The sequence below is a fragment of the Ochlerotatus camptorhynchus genome, unplaced genomic scaffold (assembly GCF_037179485.1).
Source record: "Ochlerotatus camptorhynchus isolate MF236.1 unplaced genomic scaffold, CSIRO-AGI_Acam_v1.1 ptg000204l, whole genome shotgun sequence".
NCBI classification, from domain to species: Eukaryota; Metazoa; Arthropoda; class Insecta; order Diptera; family Culicidae; genus Ochlerotatus; species Ochlerotatus camptorhynchus.
The window spans coordinates 2,090,897-2,116,411 of record NW_027040694.1 but is presented as its reverse complement, the minus strand read 5'-3'; the positions used below and the strand labels follow the sequence as shown (position 1 = coordinate 2,116,411).

General features: G+C 43.2%; 1 protein-coding gene and 1 pseudogene across 1 annotated transcript in view; both read left to right on the top strand.

Annotated features, from left to right (window-relative positions):
- Positions 1–25,515, top strand: part of LOC135702992 (synaptogenesis protein syg-2-like) — a 320,097-nt gene that overhangs the window by 100,937 nt on the left and 193,645 nt on the right. The gene's annotated exons all lie outside the window — the stretch shown is intronic.
- Positions 17,865–21,000, top strand: LOC135703016 (uncharacterized; annotated as a pseudogene).

The following is a 25,515-nucleotide window of genomic DNA, read 5'->3' as shown; positions in this document are numbered from 1 at the left end:
AAAACTAAATTGGTACACCCCTAGCGTACCATTAGCACGCCTCTAGAGTTGGGAATCAAAAATCTTTGACAGTGGGTTGTTTAAACTTCTATTGACGAATCCAACTTAAACTAATGCGCACCTGGTGACAGGAATAAGAACTATCTTCAATCATCATCATTGGTTTACTCATACATTCTCATTTTATATATACAAAAATTTTACACTTGTATTTCATGATTTTAGAACGAAAACTTCCTGGGTAAAGTATATTCACTGTATTTACTAACTTGTGTTCTTCGAAGCTTAGCACAGTAACACACAATCGAATACTCAAAATCCAAAACAACTGCTACTCAAAACTCTTGGTGAGCAAAGTTGAACACCAAGAAAACCACTTTTTTATTACTATCCACTAACCCCCACACCAAGGAGCTCGCACAGAGAGCCCCCTGGTAACTTTCTAAAAAAACAAAGAAATCGCGGAGAAAAAACTTCAATTGAAAACAATGTAAATCCCAGTGGAACATAGTTCCTTTGAAGGGATTCACTTACTCAACAGAAAATTCTAAATAATTTAAAGAGTGATAACGTTTGTGGCTTAACATAAAAAATGAACTTATTTACTATACTATAATTAATGATGCAGGAAAAAAATAGCAGGAGCCAGAAAAACCTACATATGCAAATGGTAGACACTTTTAAAGAATATATTCATTTACGTTCATAATTATATACTGCTTCAGCTTGCTTTTAAAGAGGATTTTGTTCATTATTGCTTTCAAGTCGATGGGAAGTATATTGAACTTTAATGGACCGTAGTTTGTAATGCGACCTAGACCCTAGTTCGTGCATGCTCTGCTTCTCAGTAACTCATTTGCATGTCTAGTTCTCTGAAGGTTAACTCTAGTCGAAAAAACAATGTTGTGATGGAAATAACGGTTATGTAACGTGTTGTGCACATACAAAATTGTTTGAGAATCGCGCAAACCTAGAATGGGGATAATTCTGTGGCATGAACTAGTATAAAGCAAAACTGTTGAGAATAAGGGAGGTAAATTAAAGATTACTTTCACGCATCTATTCTGCAACGTTGCAATTTTTTTAAGTTTTGATTTAGCAGCATAACCCCAAACGCTGATTAGGTATTGAAGTATGGAATGAATACATGCGTAATAAAATCGCAGCAATGATTCATTGGGCACAAAACAGCGTACTCTTTTCATGAGGCCACATAAAGATAAAACAATGCTAGATACATGCTTTAAGTGAGTGTCCCATAAAAGAAAAGAATCTAAGTGCAACCCTAAGTATTTAAATGCTTCAACTTTTTCAATGCACAAATTTCCGACACATGGATCGGGTTATTGCGAGATTTTTTTTCCGTGACGAGTGGAAAACCATGTACTTTGTTTTCGTCAGATTCAGAAAAAGACGATTAGCGTTAAAATATTCTATAAGACTCGCCAGATCTGATTCGATGTCATTAACAATGGATTGTATACAAGAACAAGGATAGAATAAAGCCGTGTCGTCTGCAAAAGGTCTTGGTGTTCCAAGAAGTTTTAAATTTCCCAAATCGTTGATATAAATCAAAAACAGCAAAGGACCTATGTTACTTCCTTGAGGAACTCCAATATTAACCGGGCGTAAGCTACTACAAACACTATTTATTGCTACAAATTGTTTTCGATCTGAGAGATAGCTTTTTATCAAATCGTTGGCAACTCCTCTAATGCCGTATCGATCAAGTTTCTTCAGAAAAATTTCGTGGTTAATGGTATCAAATGCTTTTTTAGATCGATGAATAAGCCTCCAACAATCTTTTATCGGTCAACATCACAGATCAACGCATCAAAAAGCACGGTAATAGCAGTCATTGTTCCACAGCCTTCCCGAAAGCCGTACTGAAATTTATACAGAACATTATTGGAACACAAAAAGTTTAGAAGTCGGCTAATTAAAAGTTTTTCCAAAATTTTATTAAGAACTGACAGGGTTGAAATTGGTCGATTGTTAGAAGGGTTAGAAGCGATTTTTAAAACATTAGGATAAGATCCAGTTACTATTATGCTATTGAAGAGCTTGGCAATAATCTTAGAGAGTGGACCAATGTTAGCTTTCATCAAATCTGCCGGAAGATTATCATACTCTCTGCTTTTCCTAACATCAAGCTGACTTATTAAGATGCTAACTTCGTTCGCGCTAGTGGGTCTCAGGAAAATCGAATTATTGACACACTTTACAGGTTTAAAAAAATCGAAATTGTTCTTTGAAAGTTTTTCGGCCAAACTGTTGCCAATGCCAGAAAAAAAGCTGTTGAAAACTTCAGCAACATCGTGATCTGAGTACAACTTTAACTTTACTGCTTTGCCGGCAATCGTAAAAGTATCATTGAAAAAGCGTTGCCAGATGTATTGCCTCTAGCAATGGATTTAAGTTATTAAAAGTTAAGCAATTGTGAAGTTTGACTCATTAATATAGATGAGTGGATGTATTTAATGGTGAATAAGAAACTGAGTAAATAAAACAAAAACGACCATTCTAGGCATTTTACTGGTCCAATTTAAAAAGCCACAGAAGATTGAATTCAACACTAATAGGGTTGATGACAGCAGTGTACGTAGCCTGGTATTCGCTTTCCCGCTCAGGGGTGTAAGCAAACTTGCATACAGCGAAGTCTGGCAGTGTGAACGTTTTGTCTGCTACATTCTTATGCACTAGATAGTGTGACATCACATTTGCTGTTGTATAGAAATGAAGGAAGAAAGAAGATGGTTAAATTTTCCTCACTATACCAGTACGATCTATGCGATTTTTTTTTTATTTCAATGCTATCTAATTCTACTTACCAGAGAGATTCTATTTATGCCAGAAAAGAAAGGGTTTCCGTTCGGCTATATTCCTTCAGCTACAGGAAAATTCAGGTTCAGCTATAGGAATGAAGATGTTCCTGCGGATAGAACAATATATTGTTTTGATTGCTTCAATATGTAAAATAGTTCTAATTAGATAATTTACCTGCAGAGTTCGGTCAGTTAAATAATTCTGAACTAATTTCATAATGTAAAGTGGAAAATTAAACTTTTTCAATAAAGCAATCAAACCTTCTTGCCAAACACAGTCGAATGCTTTTTCTATGTCTAGAAGAGCAACTCCAGTTGAGTGGCCTTCAGAATTGTTTGAACGAATTAAATTGGTAACTGTTAAGAGTTGATGAGTAGTTGAATGCCCATGGCGAAATCCAAACTGCTTTTTTTTCTAAAATTGAGTTCGAGATGAGTTCGAGCATCATTCAATTTGAAATTTTATTTCAAAAAGCTTACTTATTGAAGAAAGCAAACTTATTGGACGGTAGCTAAAAGCATCAGCTAGATTTTTATACGGCTTAAAAATTGGAAAAACTTTTGCATTTTTCCATTTATTAGGAAAGTATGCCAAATGGAAACATCTGTTAAATAATTTTACCAAGAAAGACAAGGTACTCTCTGGGAGTTTTTCGAGGAGGATGTAGAAACTTCCATGATCACCTGGAGCTTTCATATTTTGAAACTTTTTTATTAAAAGACCTTACTTCATCCAAATCAGTCCCCCAGGAATCATCAAAAATATTTTCCCGAGAGAAAATATTCAGATAATCCCGAGCAACCTGATTCTCAATAGGACTAGTAAGACCCAAACTGAAATTGTGGGAACTCTCGAATTGCTTAGCAAGTTTCTGAGCTCTTTCCAAATTTGTGATCAAAATTTTACCACCTTCTTTAAGCGCTTGAATAGGCTTTTCTTCAAACATTTTGTGAGTTTCCAAATGGATGTGGAACTCTGGTCTAATTTCGGAACATTATTTTCAAAAGTTTTGTTCCTTTAGGCCAGGAAATCGCTTTTTCATTTTTTTTGCAAATCCCGCCACATAATTTTCATGGCAGGATCGCGTGTTCTTTGATATTGTCTCCTACGAACATTTTTAAGACGGATCAAGAGCTGAAAATCGTCGTCTATTATCATTTAATCGAATTTAACCTCGCATTTTGGTACTGAGGCAGCTCTTGCTTCAACTATAGAAGTAGTCCAGAGATTCAAGAGCATAATTAATTTCATCTTTGGTTTGCAAATGAATATTTGGATCGAAGTTATGTTCCATAAATGTTCTATATTGCACCCAATCAGCTCTTTGGTAATTGAAAATAGAGCTGTTGGGATTACAAATTATTTCTTGGGATATTTCAAAGGTTACTGGAAGGTGATCAGAACCAAAGTCAGCATGGGTAACCAATTGGCTACAAAGTCGACATGAATCAGTTAAGACCAAATCAATAGTTGAAGGATTTCTTGCTGAAGAAAAGCATGTTGGGCTGTTTGGATATTGAATAGTGTAATAACCTGCCGAACAATCATCAAACAAAATATTACCATTGGAATTGCTTTGAGCATTATTCCATGAGCGATGTTTTGCATTAAAATCACCAATAATGAAGAATTTAGACCTATGACGGGTAAGTTTCTGGAGGTCACCCTTGAGAAAATTCTTTTGCTGGCCTACACATTGGAATGGCAAATAGGCAGCTATAAACGTAAGTTGTCCAAATTTTGTTTCAACAGAAACTCGCAAAGTTTCAAATGAAGACAGAATTTTATGTTTAATTCGTCTATGAACAATGATGACAACGCCACCGCAGGGTCCATCAAGACGATAATTTCTATAAATGAAATAATTTGAGTCCTTCTTAACCTTATGGTCAGGTTTAAGGAACGTTTCCGTTATAACGGCAATATGCACGTTATGAACTCTCAACAAGTTAAATAGCTCGTCTTCATTATCTTTCAGAGATCGAGCATTCCAATTTAAAATGTTTAATGCTTTAAAATCCATTACTGAATTTTAATGTCATGAAAATATTATTTGCAAATTTTACCCCAGTTTGAATAGCATCAAACATGGAGTTAGATTTAAACATATCAGAAATCATGTCAATTAATGATTTCTGTAAAAATTCCATTTTAGGGGCAGTAATGCTTCCTAAGTCAAAATTGTCAAAAATTTCCGTTAGAATTACGTTGGCTAGTATTTTGATTTCCACCCGCTACAATAGCAGCATAGGTAGCTCCATTAACTCACTGAACATTGTAGCAACGAGGGGAGTTGGTATAGAAGAAAAAATGGAAGCAGGGGTGATTTTTGTACCTACGGGTACGAATGTAAAATTTGTTCCTCGCTGACCGTTGTTAACAGCAGAGTAATTTGTACCTGGTCGGAAACGTGGAGCGTTTCCTACCTGTCGCTCAGAACGAGATAGTAGGATAGCTTTGCAAGTCTTACATTCCCAAAAATTGGATTTGTGGTTTTCACCACAATTTGAACATTTAAATTTCTTAGGATCTTCCTTCACAGGACAGTCGTCCTTTGCTTGAGAGGAATCACCACAATTCATGCATTTAGCAAGCATGTAGCAATTTTTAGTTCCGTGACCCCCTGGCACTTACGGCACTGGGTGAGGTTTTGGAAATTTCATCCAGTCTTCCTGAAGTGTTCCCACTTCACTCGGACATGGAGCATAAGGCTAGCTTTTTCTAAGGCCTTAAGGTTGTTTAGTTCATTAGACTTGAAGTGAACTAAATAAAAATCATTAGAAAAGGCCCATGCATTAATTATGTCACGCTAAATCGAGCAAAAAATTACCCCTCCCCCCCTTCGTGACGTTTTTCCTATACCTAATGCATTGCTTGTCACAAAATCTTAGAACCCTCCTCCCCCCTTAGAGCGTGACATAATATATGCATCAACCCAAATCCCGTTACGCGGATCGCCAGGACGGGATTTCATTTTCAATTTGATTACTTGGAGTGGCACAACTCCAAGTTATTTTGCCAGTTCATCTTTGATCTGATCCAAGGATTCACCACTCAGCAGTCCTTTCATGACAACCTTGAACACACGTGCAGTTTTGGTGCCGTAAGTAAAAAATTTGTGCTGCTGCTCAGTAAGATACTTGAGAAGACATTTAAATCCGTCCAAGGTTTCAGCCAACACACGGCATTCACCCCGACGTCTAATTTGTAGTGAAAACTTAACTTTCACGAAGTTCAAAAGTTCCATGCGAAGAGCATGGAAATCGGAAGTGGTTATCACAGTAGGGGGAATCTTTTCCTTCTTGGTATTAAGCCGGGAAACTTTACTAGATTTTTTCTTGGATGATGGATCATTCTCATCATCCGTGAGCAAAGCAAATTGATGACTCAAATTGATTTCATCAGAAGGGGGATTAAGAGTTTGCCCCTTTCTTTTGCGTTTAGGCGCCATGGCGGCAGTAAATTTTTATCCAAATCGACTTCCAAGCAGATTACTATAAGAATCTGAAGGATCGAAGAGAATAGCGTTAGTTTGTTACAAACGTTCGCAGATATACTGCACGTCGCATCGTCAGTAGTGTCGGTCGCATCGCGTGATGGGAAGACAGCGCTCCCGGAGCAGACTTCGTAACCAAGCGGAGCAGAAAAACAGTGGTGAGGGTAGCTCCGTACCTACCTCAAATAGGTACGCTACTCTTCCCACCGATGTTGGGGATACCAACCCAGTCCCGGTGAAGCGGACGAAAAAGAGGAAGAAGAATCAAGGACAGTCCGATGGTACGAGCGGACGCGACATCGGTGATTTCGGCGACGCCGTCGAAACCGAGAATTATGCCGGCCCGAGTGCGGTGAAAATCAAGCTTCCTCCACTGGTGGTGAAGCAAGTACCACTCCACACGCTGATTGGCGATCTCTCATCGCTGGGCGTTGCAGCTGAGTTTAAGCTCGGCAGGATCGGCACCAAGGTGATGCTGCGAACAAAAGCGGAGTACGAAGTGGCCGTGAAATATCTGAAGGATTCCAAGGCGGAATTCTTCACGCACGCCATCCCTGGTGAGAAGCCCTTCAAGGTAGTCATCAGGGGTCTACCAAACTTCGACCCCAAGATGGTCGAAGCTGAAATCAACTGAAATCCCAATCGCCCCAATCGCTGTATTCCGAATGACAAGGAGAGACGAAAACGTGAAGAGGTACCCGGATTGCCTCTTCCTGGTGCACTTCCAGAAAGGGACGGTGACTCTCAATGCGCTGCAAGCCATCCGATCGATCTATTTACTCCATCATCGTACAATGGGAGCCATACCGTGGCGGCCATCGTGACGTAACGCAGTGCCAGCGGTGCCTCAATTTTGGACACAGTACCCGCAACTGCAACATCAAGCCACGCTGCAGCAACTGCGCTCAAGAACACGTTAAAGTGCGCCAACTGTGGTGGTGCACATCAAGGTTCCGACAGACAGTGCTCCAAACGCGAGGACTTCAAACGCATCCGAAAACAGGTGGCAACTAACAACCAACCAGGACGCAAGAAGGACAAAGTCCCGGCATTTCGGACGGAGGATTTTCCGCCCCTTCGTGCTCCTCAGCAAAGGCAAGCGAATTCGCGGGTGCATCCCGCTCAAGCAACTTCCGGTGATTCTGCTGGCCAAAGCTCTCCATCCCCCCCTGGATTCTGGAGACAACCAACAGCGCAAAACAACAACCCCGATCTGTTCTCAGCGGATGAACTGATGGAAATTTTCGTCAACATGACCGGTGCTCTACGTAAGTGCCGCAATAAGCCCGAACATATCCAAGTGCTCGGTATATTGATCATCCAGTATGGCGTCTTAACTGCTAACTATCGTCACCTGGAGTGCTTGCTCTGTAAGAGCAAAAGAGATTGAGCTTGCCGACTTCCTCCGCAAGCACAGCATCGACGTGGGTCTTCTAACCGAGACCCACCTAAAGTCCGGCGACAGCTTCTGGTTGCCTGACCACAACATTATCCGGCTTGATCGCACCAGCTCCAGGGGGGGGGGGTGGTGTTGCGGTCGTCGTCAAGAAAGGAATAAAATACCACACTCTGTCCCATATCCGCACCTCTTTCATCGAGGCCCTTGGTGTGGAGGTGGAGTCGTCGACTGGATACGTCCAGTTCATCGTCGTCTACTACCCTCGACAGTGTGCCGCCAGCAGTGGACTAGCGGCTAAATTTAAGGAGGACCTGTCCACCATCACCCGTACCGGTTCCCGCTTCGTAGTTGGAGGAGATCTGAATGCTCGCCATGAGGCCTGGCGGAACTACCAGCAGAACCAGAACGGTCGTCTCCTGTTCGACCACTCACAGCATGGGCTGTACTCCGTTTGGTTTTCGGATGAACCAACATTCATCTCACCGGCGGGCAACCCATCGACGCTAGACCTGTTCCTGACAAATATCGGCTTGTCCAAGCCGGTAGCCTTGAACGAACTCAGCTCCGACCACCAACCGGTGGTGGCTGAACTGGGCTGCAACGTGGCTCCTGCTTCAAGCCTGCGCAAGGACTACCATCGCGTAAACTGGGCCCAGTTTGGACGCGTGGTAGACAGGCACATCATCGACAACCCGCCGCTTGACACCGTGGAGGACATCGACCGAGCGTTGGAGGGACTCCACCAAGCCATAACCGTGGCTGACGAGGCGTGCGTCCGACGAGTTCCTGTGAGGGGTAAGTTTATTGCCATTGATTCCCACACCCAACTTTTGATTCGCCTGAGAAATGTTCGTAGACGCCAGTTTCAGAGGACTGGAGATCTGGGCAAAAAACGTGAAATGGCTGATCTGAACAGACAGATTGCTTCCAGAATGGACTCACTCCGAAATGAAAGTTTCGGGCGTGTTGTCCAGAATCTGGACGACCGCTCCAGACCATTCTGGAAGGTAGCCAAGGTCCTGAAAACTCATCCCAAACCCATTCCACCTCTCAGAGTCGAAAATGATGACGATCGGCTTTTAATCACCCCTCAGGAGAAAGCAAATGCGATCGGCGAGCATGTCGCTTCATCGCATTTGCCTGGCTCGAATATCCAAAGTCCGCTCGAAGATCAGGTTGCGCAATGCGTTCAAAACCTAGATGCCTCCACTTGTGTCGTGCCTCCGGCGTATATGATTACAGTACAACAAATTTGCTCAGCGCTGAAATGCACCAAGAACATGAAGGCTCCCGGGTTTGACGGTATATTCAACTTGATCTTGAAGAGACTCAGCATGAAAGTGCAGTCTCTTCTAACCGCTATCTTCAACAGATGTTTGGAACTGCACTACTTTCCAAGCATCTGGAAAGTAGCAAAAATCATACCGATCCGCAAACCCGGTAAGGATCCAACATTGTCTTCAAGCTACAGACCCATCAGCCTCCTTTCAGCGCTGAGCAAATTGTTCGAGAAACTCATTCTCAATCGTTTGCTCAAGTTTGTCGAGGAAAGCAACATTCTCCTTCCGGAACAGTTTGGATTCAGAAAGGGGCACTCTACCAATCACCAGCTAGTATGGGTGATGAATAACATCCGAAGTAACAAAGCTGTATCCAAGTCCACAGCCATGGCCTTGTTAGACGTTCAGAAAGCGTTTGACAATGTTTGGCATGATGGACTTGTGTACAAGCTTTGTAACTTCAACTTTCCTTTACATCTTATTAAAATCACCCGTAACTACCTCCAGCAAAGGTCGTTTAAGGTATTGTTGAATGGTTGTCTTTCAAACACGTTTTTCATCCCAGCAGGAGTCCCGCAAGGCAGTCTGCTGGGCCCCTTGCTTTACAGCATTTATACTTCCGACATTCCTCCCCTCGGTGACGGTTGCGTGTTCTTCCTGTTCGCAGATGATACCGCAATAGCCGTTAAAGGAACGATGCCTCGCGAAATAACGAACAAACTTCAACGATGCCTTAACGCCTTTGCTGATTATGCCACCACGTGGAAAATTAAAATCAATCCCTCCAAAATACAAGCGATCATGTTCCTCCATCGGCAATCGCCCAAACTGAAACCGGCTCCATCTTGTACTGTAATCATGGATGGCACAAGGGTTGAGTGGTCTGCCGAAGTAACCTATCTCGGGATGTTGTTTGATGGAAAGCTCCTCTTCCGTGCGCATGTGGAGAAAACCGTAATCAAGTGTTCTGCCTTGGCTAGATGTCTGTATTCGCTGATTTGCCGCAGATTCCGCCCCTCAAGGGTGAACAAACTGGCCGTCTACAAACAAATCATAGCACCTGCGATCCTCTACGCAGCTCCGGTGTGGGAATCATGTGCATAGACTCACAGGAACAAAATTCAGGTCGCACAGAATAAAGGGCTGAGGATGGTACTTGATCGTCCTTTCGACACTAGAATAACAAATTTACACGAAGAGGCAGACATTGCCAAAATAGATTCCAAAATTAACGAAATTAAGACTAAATTTGCACAAAAATGTAATTTATCAGAACATGCTTTGAAAAGCAATTTGTATATAGTAGGTTAGGTGTATATAGTAGTTGTAGGTTAGTTGTAGTTGTAAATAGTAGTTATAAGTAGACTCCTTTTTCCAATTCAAATCAAACCAATCCCACCAAGGTGGTCATACTTTAAAATAGGCCTGATAGGACTAGAAACTGTAAATAATAATTAAAATCTCACTGTACTAAAGTTGAAAAGACGCATCTGTGTCAATTGAAAAAATCATACATGTAAACCACACAAACACAAGAAATAAAGATCATTTAAAGTAAAAAAAAGAGAATAGCGGCATGCGCATGATAGGTACAACGGCGCAAGCTCGCTGCTCTCTATACATGGCTAATATATACCTCGGTGGCATGTCATCAGAATTCCCATTTCCTTCCTATAAATGTGTTTTGTGGCAAGACAATCACCGTTCAATTGACTCGTACAATATCCTCATACATGCATTCCGAGGTGCCAAGGAGGTGAGAGGGTTCCGGGTAGTATCCTCTTCATATTTCTCTCATTTTACGACCCTTAGATAAAGTGTTATATTCTCGGCGTATTCAATTCATTAATTAATTTATCTTTATTAGGGCGGCGTATTCAACAATAATTATGGGTAACTTCTCTTGCGTTTAATGGTGCAGGATTCTTTTCCCTAGCTTTTATCGTTCCGGAGATAAAGCCACCGGCGTGACGGGTAGTAATTTTTAAAGTACATTGTTTGACCTTTGTTGGCTCCTAGAGCCTCTGGGTAGCCAGAAATTGACGTGACATGCGCAGAGTGTCGATGATGAAAATATTTAAAAATGACAAAATGACAAGTAATTAATCAGCCAAATGTTAACGCTACGGCAGAAATAATGAAAAAAAAACTTGAACTTGAAAAATGAAATTTAAAAAAGTTAAGTATGAAAAATTAAATTTAAGGGAACTTCCATACAAAAAGCGCCATAAATCTGAAAATACAGGATTTAAAATTTTGACGTCTTCAGTGAAATTACTTGTTTTACATTGTCTACAACTTTGCTGGACATTGTTTCCCTATATCCTCAAAGAAAAAAGTTAGTGTTTTTATTTTTGCACCGTTAGACATGACTAATTTTTGACAGTTTTATATTATGGAAGATATTCATACAAATATTTTTCCAAAAGACACTGTGTGGCTAAAATGTGAAGGCTAGGCTCTAGGAATAATATTCCACTTTTTGCCGTTTTGGACCACAGTGTAGCGGTCAGAAATGCTTAGTTCACTCAAACATGTTACACAATTTATACCACATGGAACGCCTAAGACCAGCTGAGCCAGCTTGGCAATTACTTTTGGTATATTTATTTTTATTTAGTCAATACGAAATAGGATTAATAAGCAACCAAGAATGGTCCTTTGCAGGGGTTAAACAAAAGCGTGCCCTATCTTTCAAATCTACATCCCCCAGATTACGTCCTAAATATAACTCCTTCTCAACAGGTAACAAGACCAGACAAAACCAATAATCATCGGACTTGATTGCCGGTATAATCACACATTTCGTCCATCTAAATCCTATGCAGTGTCACGGTCAATGTTTCCCTAGAAGCCTAAATGCGACCAACCACCAGTGGAACAAAATAAACATCGAATGACCGCTCACTTACTCGCCATAAATAGAGCTTCCTCCACCGACTTCCGCAGGAAGCGCCAGTTTCCCAACATTTTCCGGAGAACTTTAAAACAAACCCAAAACGAATTAAGATAAGAAATTCTGAACGAGCAAACGCCCCACACCAGACACTAAATAAAAAATGGACGCCAAACTGACTGCTATCAGCGCTAGACCGTGCTAGAAGAGCCAAATGCGCTCCCAATAAAGATTCATTTCGACCGTGAAAGCTTATCTTGCCGGACTTCTTTCCCTTTTTTTTTTGTCCCTCCGAACTAGATTGGAAGTCCCTTCCTGCAAGTCCAGCAGCATCCGTTGGAAGCGAGACGCACGACGAGGACGACGACGCCGACGACCAGAATGGACGATCAAGTGGTTCCAAGCTCGACTCGCTGTTGAATCAGTAGCGATGATGATGGTTGATTATGATGACGACGATGGTGAAAAATTTTCTCCTTCATGAAGTGGTTCCGTTATTGCCTTCGGGCAGCCCAAGTCGATTGGATCAAAGCGGGAAAAAGATTGGTCCGTCTTTTCAGTGATTTTTTTTTTTTATTATTTTCGTTTTGTTCCGCACAGTGGACAGACAGCACAGTGGGAGACTCGCTGAAATCCAAACGAAGCCAACGAAATTAGGATGAATAGCAAAGACATTCGCGTCGCTCCGGGTGGACTGGAAAACAACGGACCAAATGAGGAAGCCAATGGCGGAAGGATGGAAGGAAGGAAGGACGGAAAAATTTCCGAAAGTGAGTGTCGCTTTTCTTCCCCTGGAGGGCTCTTGGTTGGTCACAGTCGAGAGGCACTAATGCTCTCCACTCCGAGCTCAAATGGCGACGACGCAAACTAGGACTGGGTGGGGGAGGGAGGAGGGGCGGTGGTAGAAGATAATGGAATTATAGCGATGCGGATGAAGATAGAACGAATGGGATGTGCCATAATTTAATTGCGACTGATTGGCCGGGCGTGTGCGTATTATGGATCGTTTAGAGCGATTTGATAGAGCCGCTTGTCTTTGCGGGGAGTAGTTCCGAGATGGTGAGTAAAAGTGTGCGGGATAGTTTGTGAGTTTGTGAGTTTGTTCGGTTATGCTGGTATATTCTGATGGGAAAATAATTTCCTCTAAGTTGCGAAACAATCTCTTCACTTTATCTGCAAATATTCGTTTAGCAAACCAGGATTTAATTAATCTGATGGGAAATTTAATCCAGATACTTATTTGCTACTCTGATAAAATCCATTAAATTGTATCAAATATTCTAGATGATGATAATACATGCTTGAAGCCAGTGCTGCCATGTTAAATTGAGAGCTCGTTGAATTTTCAACGAATTAAATTTTTCAACAATCCAATTTCAATTCAATTCAATTTTTCAACAAATCATAACTTGTAAATGCCACTTCAATCCGAAATGACGTCTGAGACAAAGTTGAAGGAAAACATAATTCCTTTTCTGGAAATGTAAATACGTTAAAAATACGCCATTATGATGCTTATTGAGAGATTCAAAATGGACGAATTTTAGCTCAAATTTGAATGATGCACAATTATGCAAAGTGTAATGCAAATAGGACAAGGCAGCATAAGATCGATTCGTCATTTGGCGTGGAACTGTTTTAACTTGTATGATCCACACGCAAACCAAAAAAATATTACAGTGAATGTTAGTTCCATTCCTTATCATCCTCTGCTCATGAACATCGCAGTGAATGTTAGAAGTTGACCTTGCAGACGATGGAATGGTTTTTAATCTTTTGTTTATTCCTTGCTATGTATATGCTTTCACCTACACAAGAAACTAGTATGCGAGAGAATGAGTGCTTCTTGTTTGCTTTTATCTATCTACATCCCGAAGTTTATAGGTTTGCTGAATTTAAGCTTAAACGTGAATTATTGCAATAATCAAGAATAACGGCGTCGCTCAATGTGATAAATAAAGGGGTTAAGATAACTGCAACAGCAGATCTTTTCGTTGCTAGACCGTCTAGCAGTATAGTTCGTTCGCTCGTTCGCTTCGCTACCGAGTTTTTTCTAGTTCGTTTTATTGCTACGTGGAAGTGCCGTCATCGACAGGTGCATTTGCAAGTCTAATTGCACTCGCCAATAAACAAAGCATGGTACGCAAGCGTACTACTGCTCCTGCATCGGAAGGCCCTAGCAAGAAGGCCCAAACGGATCCCAGCGCTGCTTCGGATGACGCAGCAAATCGGCTTCTACAGAGCTACCAATTCTCGGTGCTCGGAGTAGAAAATGGCGGTGGTGACGCCGCTGAAATTGCGGAAAAACGAGCGGATTCCCCCGCTGTTTACCCCGATGAAGGACGTCGCCCAGCATAGGGATGAGCTGGCAAAACGCAAATTGTTCCCGCGATTCAAAATCTGTAGCGTTGGAACAAAGATCATGTGCTCCAGCCTACAGCAGTACAAGTCGGTCGGTGACCTGCTGAAGAACAGCACAGTGGACTTTTACACTCACGATATGCCTTCGATGAAACCATTGTTGGTTGTTTTACGAGGTCTACCGTCGTACGAAGCGGCTACCGTAAAAGATGAGCTGGTGAGGCTCGGATTGAAACCAGAGGCAGTTCACCCAATGAATCGACGGCCTATGCCCAATACCAACTATCGTGACCAACTGTTTCTGGTCCACCACACGAAGGGCTCCACCACCCTTGCTGCGCTCAAGAGCAACATACGTGACCTGTTTCAGGTCATTATCGACTGGGAATACTACAAGCCGCAACACCGTGATGTGACCCAATGCACAAGTTGCCTCTCCTTCGGCCATGGTACGAAGAACTGTCATATGAAACCACGCTGCGACAAGTGTGCTATGGCCCACTCGACGGCGACCTGTGCTCAAGCTGATGACACCGACCCGAAGTGCGTGAATTGCGGCGGAACTCACCGTGCCACTACTCGGGACTGTCCCAAGCGAACGGAATTCATCACCATGAGGAAGAAGGTGGCTACTAGCAACCAGCCAGGCCAGCATCGAAATAAACGTGCACCACCAGCCATCACGGAAGAACAATACCCGGTAATCCATCCTCATCGTGTGGTCCCAAATCTTCCACCGCTACCTCTCAACAACAGCCAACGAGCCGCCCCCTCAGCTCAGCATCGCCTCACTGCTGCTGCAGCTCTGCCAAATCAAGCTTCTGCCTCGGCGCCTGGATTATCGTATGCCCGTGTTGCCTCAGGTGACTCAGTCGACGAATCTGGTTGCAGAGGTGATCGTCATTCTGTGCACCTGCAAGACTCGATCTGAACAGCTTCATGCTGCCTTGTCACTCGTCACCAAGTATGGACCGTGAAGCTATAAAAGTTGCAAATTGGAACGCTTGCTCACTGACGAACAAGCATAGAGAGCTACTCGATTTACTCAACACCAAGGAGGTCGACATTGCTATCATCACCGAGACGCATCTGAAGCCCGAACTGAACGTATTCCTTCCCAACTTCCGGCTCGTCCGACTTGATCGCACCTGCTCTGGAGGTGGATGAGTGGCCATCGCTGCAAGACGGAACATCAGTTGCCGGCTGCTACCAAACTTCCAGCTGAAAACAATTGAAGCCATCGGAGTGAAGGTGAGCAAATCACTTGGTCCAATCACCATCATCGTGGCCTACTGCCCCAAGCAAATCAACATCAGGGACGGGTCGTCAGTGGCCCTCCACAAAGACATCATCAAACTCACCCGGAGGAGCGGGAACTTTATCATCGCTGGCGATCTGAACGCAAAACACCAAGCTTGGGGCAACGGTCGGAGCAATAAAAACGGCATCATCCTCAATGAAAACCTGCAAGAGGGCCACTATACCATCTTGGCCCCGGACACTCCCACCCGGTTGAGTCGGTCTGGGGTCCATGCGACCATCGACATCTTCGTAAGCAACATGGGACACAACATCTCGCAACCTGTGGCATTCCAGGAGCTGAGCTCGGACCACTACCCGGTGGTGGCCGAAGTTGGATCCTCGGTAAACCGATACGAAGCTTCCCGGCGCAACTACCATCGAGTCAACTGGGCGCAATATCAACACTGCGTCGACACAACCATCGACTACGATGTCCAACCGGGGACGTCCGAAGATGTTGACCGGTGTCTACAAACCATCGAGGAGGCGATTTTCCGGGCCAGGGAACAACACGTGCCAGTATCCAGACAGGTGAGTAACACTCTGAACCTTAACAGCCCTACCAAAGATCTCATTAGACTCCGTAACACCATTCGTAGGCAGTACCAGCGTACTGGCCTGCCTAACTTGAAGACCAATTGTAATCGATTAACAAAGATCATTCAGACCAGGATGGTGGATCTCAGATGTAACGATTTTGCTAGTAAGATCCGCTCTCTCCCAGATTGTGCTAAGCCCTTCTGGAAACTTACAAAAAATCCTAAAAACAAGCCTACACACTAAGATTTTTTTACAGGAGTCAGTATTTTTTTACTGGGTTTTTGAATTGCTGAAAAAGTCGGTAAAAATTCAAATGACCGTTATCCGTAAAGAATCAATGAAATCGACCAATTTTATTTTCTATCATTAAATGGGGTTGACAAGTTAACAAGTTCAGAACAAATTTTCTAATTAATAAATTTTCCACAGATTTTTAAACTTTTACCGAACAGTTCCGCAATTCAAAAACTCAGTAAAACCAAGTTACCTCTATGGTAAAACCGTACTGACTCGATTAGTGTGTAGGCCCATTCCACCACTGACCCCACTGGATCGTCCCGGCGACCCACTGGTTCATCTGATCTCAACTCCTGAAGGTCAACACTTCGTCAGCTCCCATAATCTCGGACAAAACATCGTCAGCCCTCATGAATCTGATGTTGCTGAAAATGCAACCAATGTTCTTCAGATTCCTAACATTTTTCCAGAGGAATCCGAGATTACGGCTGACGAACTGTTGGCCTATATCAAATCATCTAAAAACATGAAGGCCCCAGGTTTCGACAACATCCTGAATCTGGAACTCAAACACTTGAGCTCCAGATTCTACAACCATCGGACACTGATTTTTAATCAGTTCCTCAGACTTGGCTACTTTCCCTCGTGTTGGAAGTCTGGTAAAGTCATACCCATCAGGAAACCTGGGAAGGATCCGTCCTCTCAGGGTTATCAAAACTGTTCGAAAGAGCAGTATACCACCGGCTCCTAACATCTGCCGATTAAAACAACTTGTTACTCGAGGAACAGTTTGGTTTTCGGAAAGGTCGTTCGACCGTCCAACAGCTGGTTCGAATGACAAACATTCTCAGACGGAACAAGTCTGTTTCGAAAACATCTGCCATGGCGTCCACTTGATCCACTTTCTGAGATCTTGGAGCGGTACATTGCCGGTGGACCTGGGTCCAGTGTGGCCTGAGTCGGCGAGGTGGTCGGCTGTTACGTTCCCTTAGATCCCGCAGCGACCGGGTACCCACATGAATACAGTGTTGGGCGGCGCATGCTTTACCGTCCCTTGGATCCACGGATGCTTCGGTGTTTCTGTTGTTTGGGCCAATATCACGCTATGTGAGTCAGTTACGACTAATAGTGGCCGGTTGGCCGGTAACTTAACCGCGTGGAGAATGGCCGCTGCCTCAGCTGAGAACACCGAGCATTGGGTCGGAACCGATCTGCTCACAAGCAGACCATCTCCGGAGACCCCCGTTCCCAATCCGCTCCTGGAGAGAGAGAGCCGTCGGTGTACCTAACTATGGATAATAACTAAGTAGGTCATGACTTTCCTTACACATTTCCTGTCAGTTGGTGAAAGGTCATTTTAGGATTCAGCTGCTGCACGGGTAAGTTGAACAATAATTAGCTGCGCCGTGGGTGATTTGCCCATAACTAATATCGGCGGATTTTCACATTTCTGGCGATCCTGCCAGGAGACGAACCTGGAATCTTGGACACCACCGATAGGTAATAAAGGGCAAATCACCCACTTGCATGGAAAATTGGAAATTTGAACGCGACCGGGACGGCCGTTCTAAGCAAACGAATGAGGACGGATTTGCGAAAAATCGTCTCCTCGTGGTGGCACGGCCACAGGATAAGAACGTGACCGGGACGGCCGTTCTGAATGCGAGTGAGGACGGATTTGCAAAAATCGAGTGAGGACGGATTTTCACAGGTGTGACGCCAGTCAAGCCCAGCAAAAAGAAGAAATCGGAAAAGAAACGGATTGCTTCTTTTCAGGCACAGACGAGGATGCAGAAATGAAAACACTAACTTCTCGGAAATTTGCATCCTCTATCTCCAGATTCCGGTCCAGTATCTGTGGGATTTGTTCGAGAACTGTAATGGGCACGGTGATTGGACAGTAAATCTGTTGCTAGAAGAGCAAAAGACATACGAATTCGAGACAGCGGATAATTTGGAAGCCGGTGCGGTTGGCGGCCTACTCGCGTTTGAATGTGATTACAATGAAACAATGGTATCGCAAGTCCCTTCCGGTGATCCCTCCGGTAGTGGTGGTGGAGGGGGTTACGAAATCGATCGGTCTACCGTCAGCTCGAAATTACCCCGGAACACAACGAAAAGAAAAGACAAAGCGGAAGATTTGCAAAACGATCCCTAAGTGCTGGAAGTGACGTTGGGAATTAATCTCATAAGCCAGCTACACGCCACTTTCAAGGATAAGCATGGCTAGGGTGCCATCTTCTTAGACGAACTAACCAATGAACGAACAAAGGTTTTCATGGCACCGAAATGGCAGAACAGTTGTATTTGTCGTTCTTGGAGTCCATGTACAGCTGCAGGGGGAAAACAAGAATTTATGAAAAAAGATGCTCGATTGGCACAGCAAATGCAAGCGAAGGAAAAGTATCCCGTTTTGTTCAAAATGACCATCGAGGATTCCCCCAACCTGAACGACATTATGGAAATGGAGTACGCCCTAACGGCGTACCGAAGCGAAATCAACGGCTGGGCTAAGCAAGCTCCCCAAGATCTGGCCTCGCATATGACTCGTCAAAAGCTAGCCGACATGTATCCTATCATTGACGAGAAAGTCCTGGCAGAAATCCTACATGCCCACAAATTCAGCGACACTATAACCGTCTTAAACAGTTCCATTTCGGAAGAGCTGAGAAATCAAATCGCCCGCGAACGGGAAGCCCTTAAAGGGTGATACGGTCAAAATTTGGTCAAGGGAAAACGCGTGTAAATCGGTGAAATCGTTTATTTAAAAAATCAAATTAAATTTCTTTTTCAAGTTCAATTAGTATAAAATTCAGGAAAAATATTCAGTTAGGCTTCCGCTTTTCCAAATCCGAATTGCCGGGCCTTACGCTTGACCCCTGCCATCAGATTTCGTACAGCCACCTTGTCCACCTTCTTCGCCGCAGAAAGCCAGTTTGCCTTGAACTGCTGCTCGCCCTTAGCAGTTTTTTTTGGTCTTCTTTAGGTTCCGCTTGACAATAGCCCAGTATTTTTCAATTGGGCGGAGCTCTGGCGTGTTGGGAGGGTTCTTGTCCTTGGGAACCACCTGCACGTTGTTGGCGGCGTACCACTCCATGGCCTTTTTACCGTAATGGCAAGATGCCAAATCCGGCCAAAACAGTACGGAACAACCGTGTTTCTTCAGGAAAGGCAGCAGACGTTTATTCAAACACTCTTTCACGTAAATTTCTTGGTTGACAGTCCCGGAAGCTATGAAAATGCTGCTTTTCAAGCCACAGGTACAGATGGCTTGCCAAACCAGATATTTCTTTGCGAACTTTGACAGTTTCATGTGCTTGAAAACATCTGCTACCTTTCCCCTTCCTTTTGCCGTATAAAACTCCTGTCCCGGAAGCTGCTTGTAGTCGGCTTTGACGTAGGTTTCGTCGTCCATTACCACGCAGTCAAACTTCGTCAGCATCGTCGTGTACAGCCTCCGGGATCGCGCTTTGGCCGTCGTATTTTGTTTATCATCGCGATTTGGAGTCACTACCTTCTAGTAAGTCGATAGTCCGGCTCGTTTTTTGGCTCGATGCACGGTTGTAGACGATACACCCAGCTTATTTGCGGCATCTCGGAGAGAGAGGTTAGGGTTTCGCTTGAAACTACCGGCAACTCTCTTTGTCGTCACAGCGGCTTCCGGTTTTCGGTTTCCCCCCGATCCAGACTTCCTGGCTGTCGACAAACGTTCCCCAAACACTTTAATTACATTTGTAACGGTTGATTTGGCAATTTTTAGCGATTTTGCCAACTTTGCGTGCGAGTAGCTCGGATTTTCGCGATGCCCGAGCAAAATTTTGATACGCTGCTCTTCTTGCTTGGACGGCATTTTGACAACTGAAGAGTGAATTCCAAAATCAAAATAGGAGCAACATTCTACACACACACACACCTTCAAAATGAGGGGTGTTCAGGTTTTTCAAATGCAAAATTGAAAGAAATACGTCAAGTTGATATTGACCAAATTTTGACCGTACAACCCTTTATGAAGCGAGTAGAAGCCGAAAAACAGAAACCACTTCCTTCGTCCTCAACGTCGCCGCCTCCAACGGTCGAGCAGGTACCGTCATCCAGCGAAGACGACATCAATCTTCACCTGAAAACGGTCGAAGAATGCCGCAATATGTCCCAGGACCATCAGGAACTGAAAAACGAATGCCACGAGAAGGCACGGAATGCCGGGGTGGCCGAGTACTATGTCCAGGTTGCCCGGCTTCATCGAACCAAAATCGATATGTACTCGAATGCCATCATGGAGGTGCACAAGCTGACGCTGAACAATATGGACGTGTTGGATTTGCACTATCTACACTCGGAAGAAGCGCTGCAGTGTTTAGAGATTTTCCTAACAGAGCACGCCAGAAAGCTGACCGTTTTGTTCTTATGCGATTGCCAACTTTTGTCTCCGTGCCAGTGGACCCTGGCCACTGGAGGGAGGTCTACGTCGGCGGCCGTGCGGAGGAGTCTGTTCGCCTCGTTGAGGATAACGATCCTGTTGTTTCCCGACGTTTTAGCGAGAAAGGCAGCGGCTTTGGTAGTAGTAGTTGCGGTTAAAACGAGTCGAAAAGGTAGGATACTGGCTTCAACGAATGCAGCGTTGGCCGGGGTAGAAGGCAGGGCACCGGAGACTGTTCGAACGTAGCCGTTGTACACCGGTTGAGGGTGGGAGATGGTCTTAATCAGGTTGGACCGACTGCGACAGTCCTTCTTAACTTGATGGAAGTGCGGCTCAAAGGATAAATTTCGATCGAGGAGCACTCCCAAGACCCTCACGGTGTTTTTGGTCGGTATTGCTTGTTGTTTAATCATGATGGGCTGTCCGTTGTTGCGATGTCTGGTGGTACATATATGGCAGCGCAGACAAAGATGTAAACGTTCTTGCGTAGTTGGTCAAAGACCCCATTCATGGCCACCAGGAAGAGGGTGACCGCGATCACCGAACCCTGTGGCACTCCGGTTTCCTCACTGAAACTTCCGGATTGCACGTTTCCGACCGAAAACCGAAAAGATCGGTCGGTCAAAAAGTTCCGGACGAAGTGAAGGATGTGTCCTTTCAGGCCTCAATCAGCAAGCTTCTTCAATACAGCCATAGGCGTAGCCAGATAGGGGCAGGGGGGGGCGACTGCCCCCCCCTAAACTCGGCAACACAAAGGCTTTCGAGGAAATGGCGTTCGGTGAAATGGCATTCGGCCAAATTTTCCATGGTAATTTTTTTTTCGCCCCTCCCTAGCTCGAAACCTGGCTACGCCCTTGAATACAGCTGATGTCCATGTTCGGTTGAACACTTTGGAGATGTCCAGCGAGACGATCTCCGCGTGATGACCTTGGTCCTGTGCCTCCTTCAGGACTTCCCCAAGAGTGGCGAAGTAGGTGGAGGTGCCATGCCCTTGCCTGGAGGCGTGCTGCCCATGGTCAAGCAGCCCCTTGACCTCAAGATATTGCTTCAGCCTCCCGTTGACCATCCGTTCCAGGACTTTGGCCATGCAGCAGGTCAGTGCAATGGGACGGAACCCAGTGATGTCCTTGGTCCCGAAATTGGTTTTCGGTAACGGTATAACAAGGCTTTCTCTCCAGTTTTCCGGGTATTCTTCAGTGGTCCAGAGTTGGTTGTAAAGGTCCAGAAGTTTCGTTTTACCTTCGGGTGGAAGGTGCTTTAGCAGCGGGTAACCGATTTCACCCGGTCCGGCCAAGTTCCCGTTGCTCCGACTGAAAGCGAACACGAGTTCTTCCCAGGAGAGTGGGCTGTTGATCGGTAGGTTGTCGTTGTCTGGAGGAATTCCGAAGGCAGACGCAGAGGACAGAGAGGGGCCGACTCGCTGTCGGACGCTTTCGCTGTACTCCGAGATGCCGGATAGTTTGACGAAGTATTTGCCCAGTTCGTCTGCTACGACGGTTGGATCAGTGATGGTGACAGTGTCTGTTCGAATCTGGAGTGGAGATGTTTCTTGTTTCTAATTATAACATAAAATGTTAAATATTATGAACAAATGATTTTATAAAACGTTTTTGATCAGCAAACAATTATGATGTTGATTGGACCTAAAAAATGATGATGGTTGGAACTATTTTTGCAAATGCTAGTTTAGCCCATATTTGTTCAATAACTTTGTTAAGAGCTTATTGGTATCATAAAAAAACCCTTTTTATACAGTTTTTATGAATTTGCTATTTAAAAAAAAATCAAGAAATTTGAGTTTAACTTCGTTTTTAAAAAAGTTTACTTTCCACGCATTAGCTATTCATCATGGCTTATTTTCTCGGAAATCATTGACCCGATTTGGAAGTTTTTTAACGTCAAACTATAGGTATTGTGGTCCCATTGTAAGCTATTGAATATTTTTGGAATCGGTCAACTGGTTCCAGAGATATGGCCGGAACAAGTTCCAGGGTATATGGAACATGGACCTAATTTTGACATGGAAGGAATAAAACCTATCATGCGACACTTTACATTACTTCCAAATTCGATAACAAGATCAATAACAAAATTGAGTGCCTTGGACCACATTGGCCACTTCCGGGCATGTGCCCCCGGGGAATTTAGGGGCTTAAAATGACCGAATATCAGAACTAAATTCCGGTTTTATAGTTCTTTTTCTCCTAGGAGTTTTTTTTTTCGGAAATAGGTTTCAGTTAACAATGTTTGGTTTAATAACATTTTATTTCAAGTTAATTCACACACAGAAGGTGTATGAGAAGTGCTTAATGTAAATTCATATTAACAGATTCTTTCGGCACTTTCGTGATAGTTTGGAAATCGGTGGTTACCCTTTCAGCCAACCTGACGATGGAATTCCTCCTTTAAATTTACGCCCAACTAGTGACGCAAGGTCTTTAGCAGCTTCCAAGATCTTTTTGGTCGTCTTGGGACTGCCAGAAGCAGCGCATTTACAAACCCAATCCCCTAATTGGTTCTCCAAATCAACACTCAACACTATTTCCCTTCCATATTTCTTGCCGTGGCTTCCCTTAATTTTTGCGTGAAGTGTCGTTTTCGCAACATCGTACCTTTTCTGTGCCTGGTACGCGGTAAGTGATTTATTTCTTACTGAAAGAACAGCCTCTTGAAGATTTTCGACCGTATAACTCTTTTCTTTAGCAATTTTTTCAATCGAAGAAACTGATCACTCGGCCAAAACGAAATCGAATTTCAAATCAGCTGCGCGTAGGATGTAGACAAACCGAAGCGCACCTAGCGGCCGTCTTAGGAAACACATAGGTTCAACCATCATCATGCGTTATTCAAACATTTTAGTGAAACCAATGGATAAATGGCGTACTAACGTGTTGTTTACACCTTAAAGCAGTATTTTACTGCATGAAAATAGAAATAAATGTAAAAAGTATTCCTTTTTTGTATGTTTGAAAGTAAGGCATAATGACGAGCTAATGCGTGGAAAGTGAACTGTTTTGAAAACTCATTGAAATTCAATTGTTTTGAAGTTTTTTCAATAAAACACCCATGCAAATTGAAGAAAATGAGTATTTTATGATAGTAAAGTGATCTTTGAAAAAAGTTTTTAGCGAAGATTGACTAAACTAGCGATTGAAAAAATAGATCCAACCATCATCAGTTTTTGGATAGGTCCAACCATCATTAGTTTTTGGATAGGTCCAACCAGAATCAATTACCCTAAACACATAAAATATAAAATTCATCATTTAACAATCTTCATTTATCATTCAACATTATTTGCTGACTCTTCTGAGGGGCACGCAATACAAAGAACCGGTGCGTTGAAGTTAAAATGCAATCAAAAGTACTTAACGTAATTAATGCGTTTTGAAGTAGTACTGAAGGTAATTAAAATTATCTATCCGTAATTATAAATACATAAGTATTTAAAATGTAATAAATGTAACAACTGTAATGAATGGAGTTTAAAAGAAGTTAATGTTCTATATTGTGTAATTAATGCAATTAAAGCAGTAGTTTATGGAATTAATTTAATTACAGCCGTTGCCTGCGTTGGAGTTCAAGGTTATTGCGTGCCCCTAAGACTCTTCTTCTTATTATTCTTTACTCCGCCAAATGAGTTGTTATCTGCACGGATATGAAAAACTACAAAAAATTAAGTACTTTTCCCTCAATTCCGGGGTACAGCCCAATAACCCAAATTTGAGTATATCGCATGTAGTAGTTTCAATTTAACATGAAAAAAAAAATTCCCAAGCAGGGGAAATGTATGCAATGTCGGCCTAAGTGTCCCTAATTTGGGCCCATACATAAATTCAGCAATCGACTAAAATTTCAATAGCAACCAAAAATATCCATTAGTACCGTCCCAATGACGCGTTCATCTAGATACAATTGATAAATAGCAGATTTTTAGCGATGGGCCCAATCTTAGATCTATAGGCCAACATTAAAGCCATTTCCCCTATATTCTCCCCAATATTAAGTTTGATTCACGTAAATTTGAGAATATGCAATTTGCTCAAAAGTAGCTTATTGGGCTGAACTATATCGTTGGGTTGAATCTCTCGTTCCTTTTTTGAAAGCAAAATAGAGTGCAAGTGAGAAGCGCAACTCAATTTTAAGTAAAAAGAACTCAAATTTTGGGTATTTTTTTTTCTCCGTGTCAGCAATATTGACCATAGCAAACAATTATGGAAAGGTTCATGCAAATCGCGAAGCTCGCGTCAGATCGATTTGTCATTTAGCGTGGAATTTCTCTATGTTCCCACAATTTTCGTCCTATATTCTGGGCTTCTGTGAAGTTTTCTGTCCTTCCTTTTAATTCTCTATATATCCCTGAAATTCGCAGAACTTCTTGAAAGTTTCTGCATTATTTTCTCTGAAGTTAATGAATCCACCTAGAATCTCTCGAATGTTCCCTGAAGTTCCAGATGTTTTCCAGAATATCATGAAACTTCCCAAATGTTCTTGTTGTCTGTTGATAAAACTTCTAGGAAATTCTCAGAATATACTTCTATGTGACTGTTTTTGAGATGTTTTAGATCACCCCCCCCTCTCTAGGAATAGCCAGTCGTCCTTACATTTTTTAGGAAATTTTTATGCATCGTAGATACTCTCCAAACCTAAAGTGTCTGCGTGGTTTACGAACAGCCCCATAGAAGCTACGAAGATTGAAAGTTTATTCCGAGATCTTCAGAGAAGTCTCATCAACAGACTATTAGAACATTGGGCAACCCA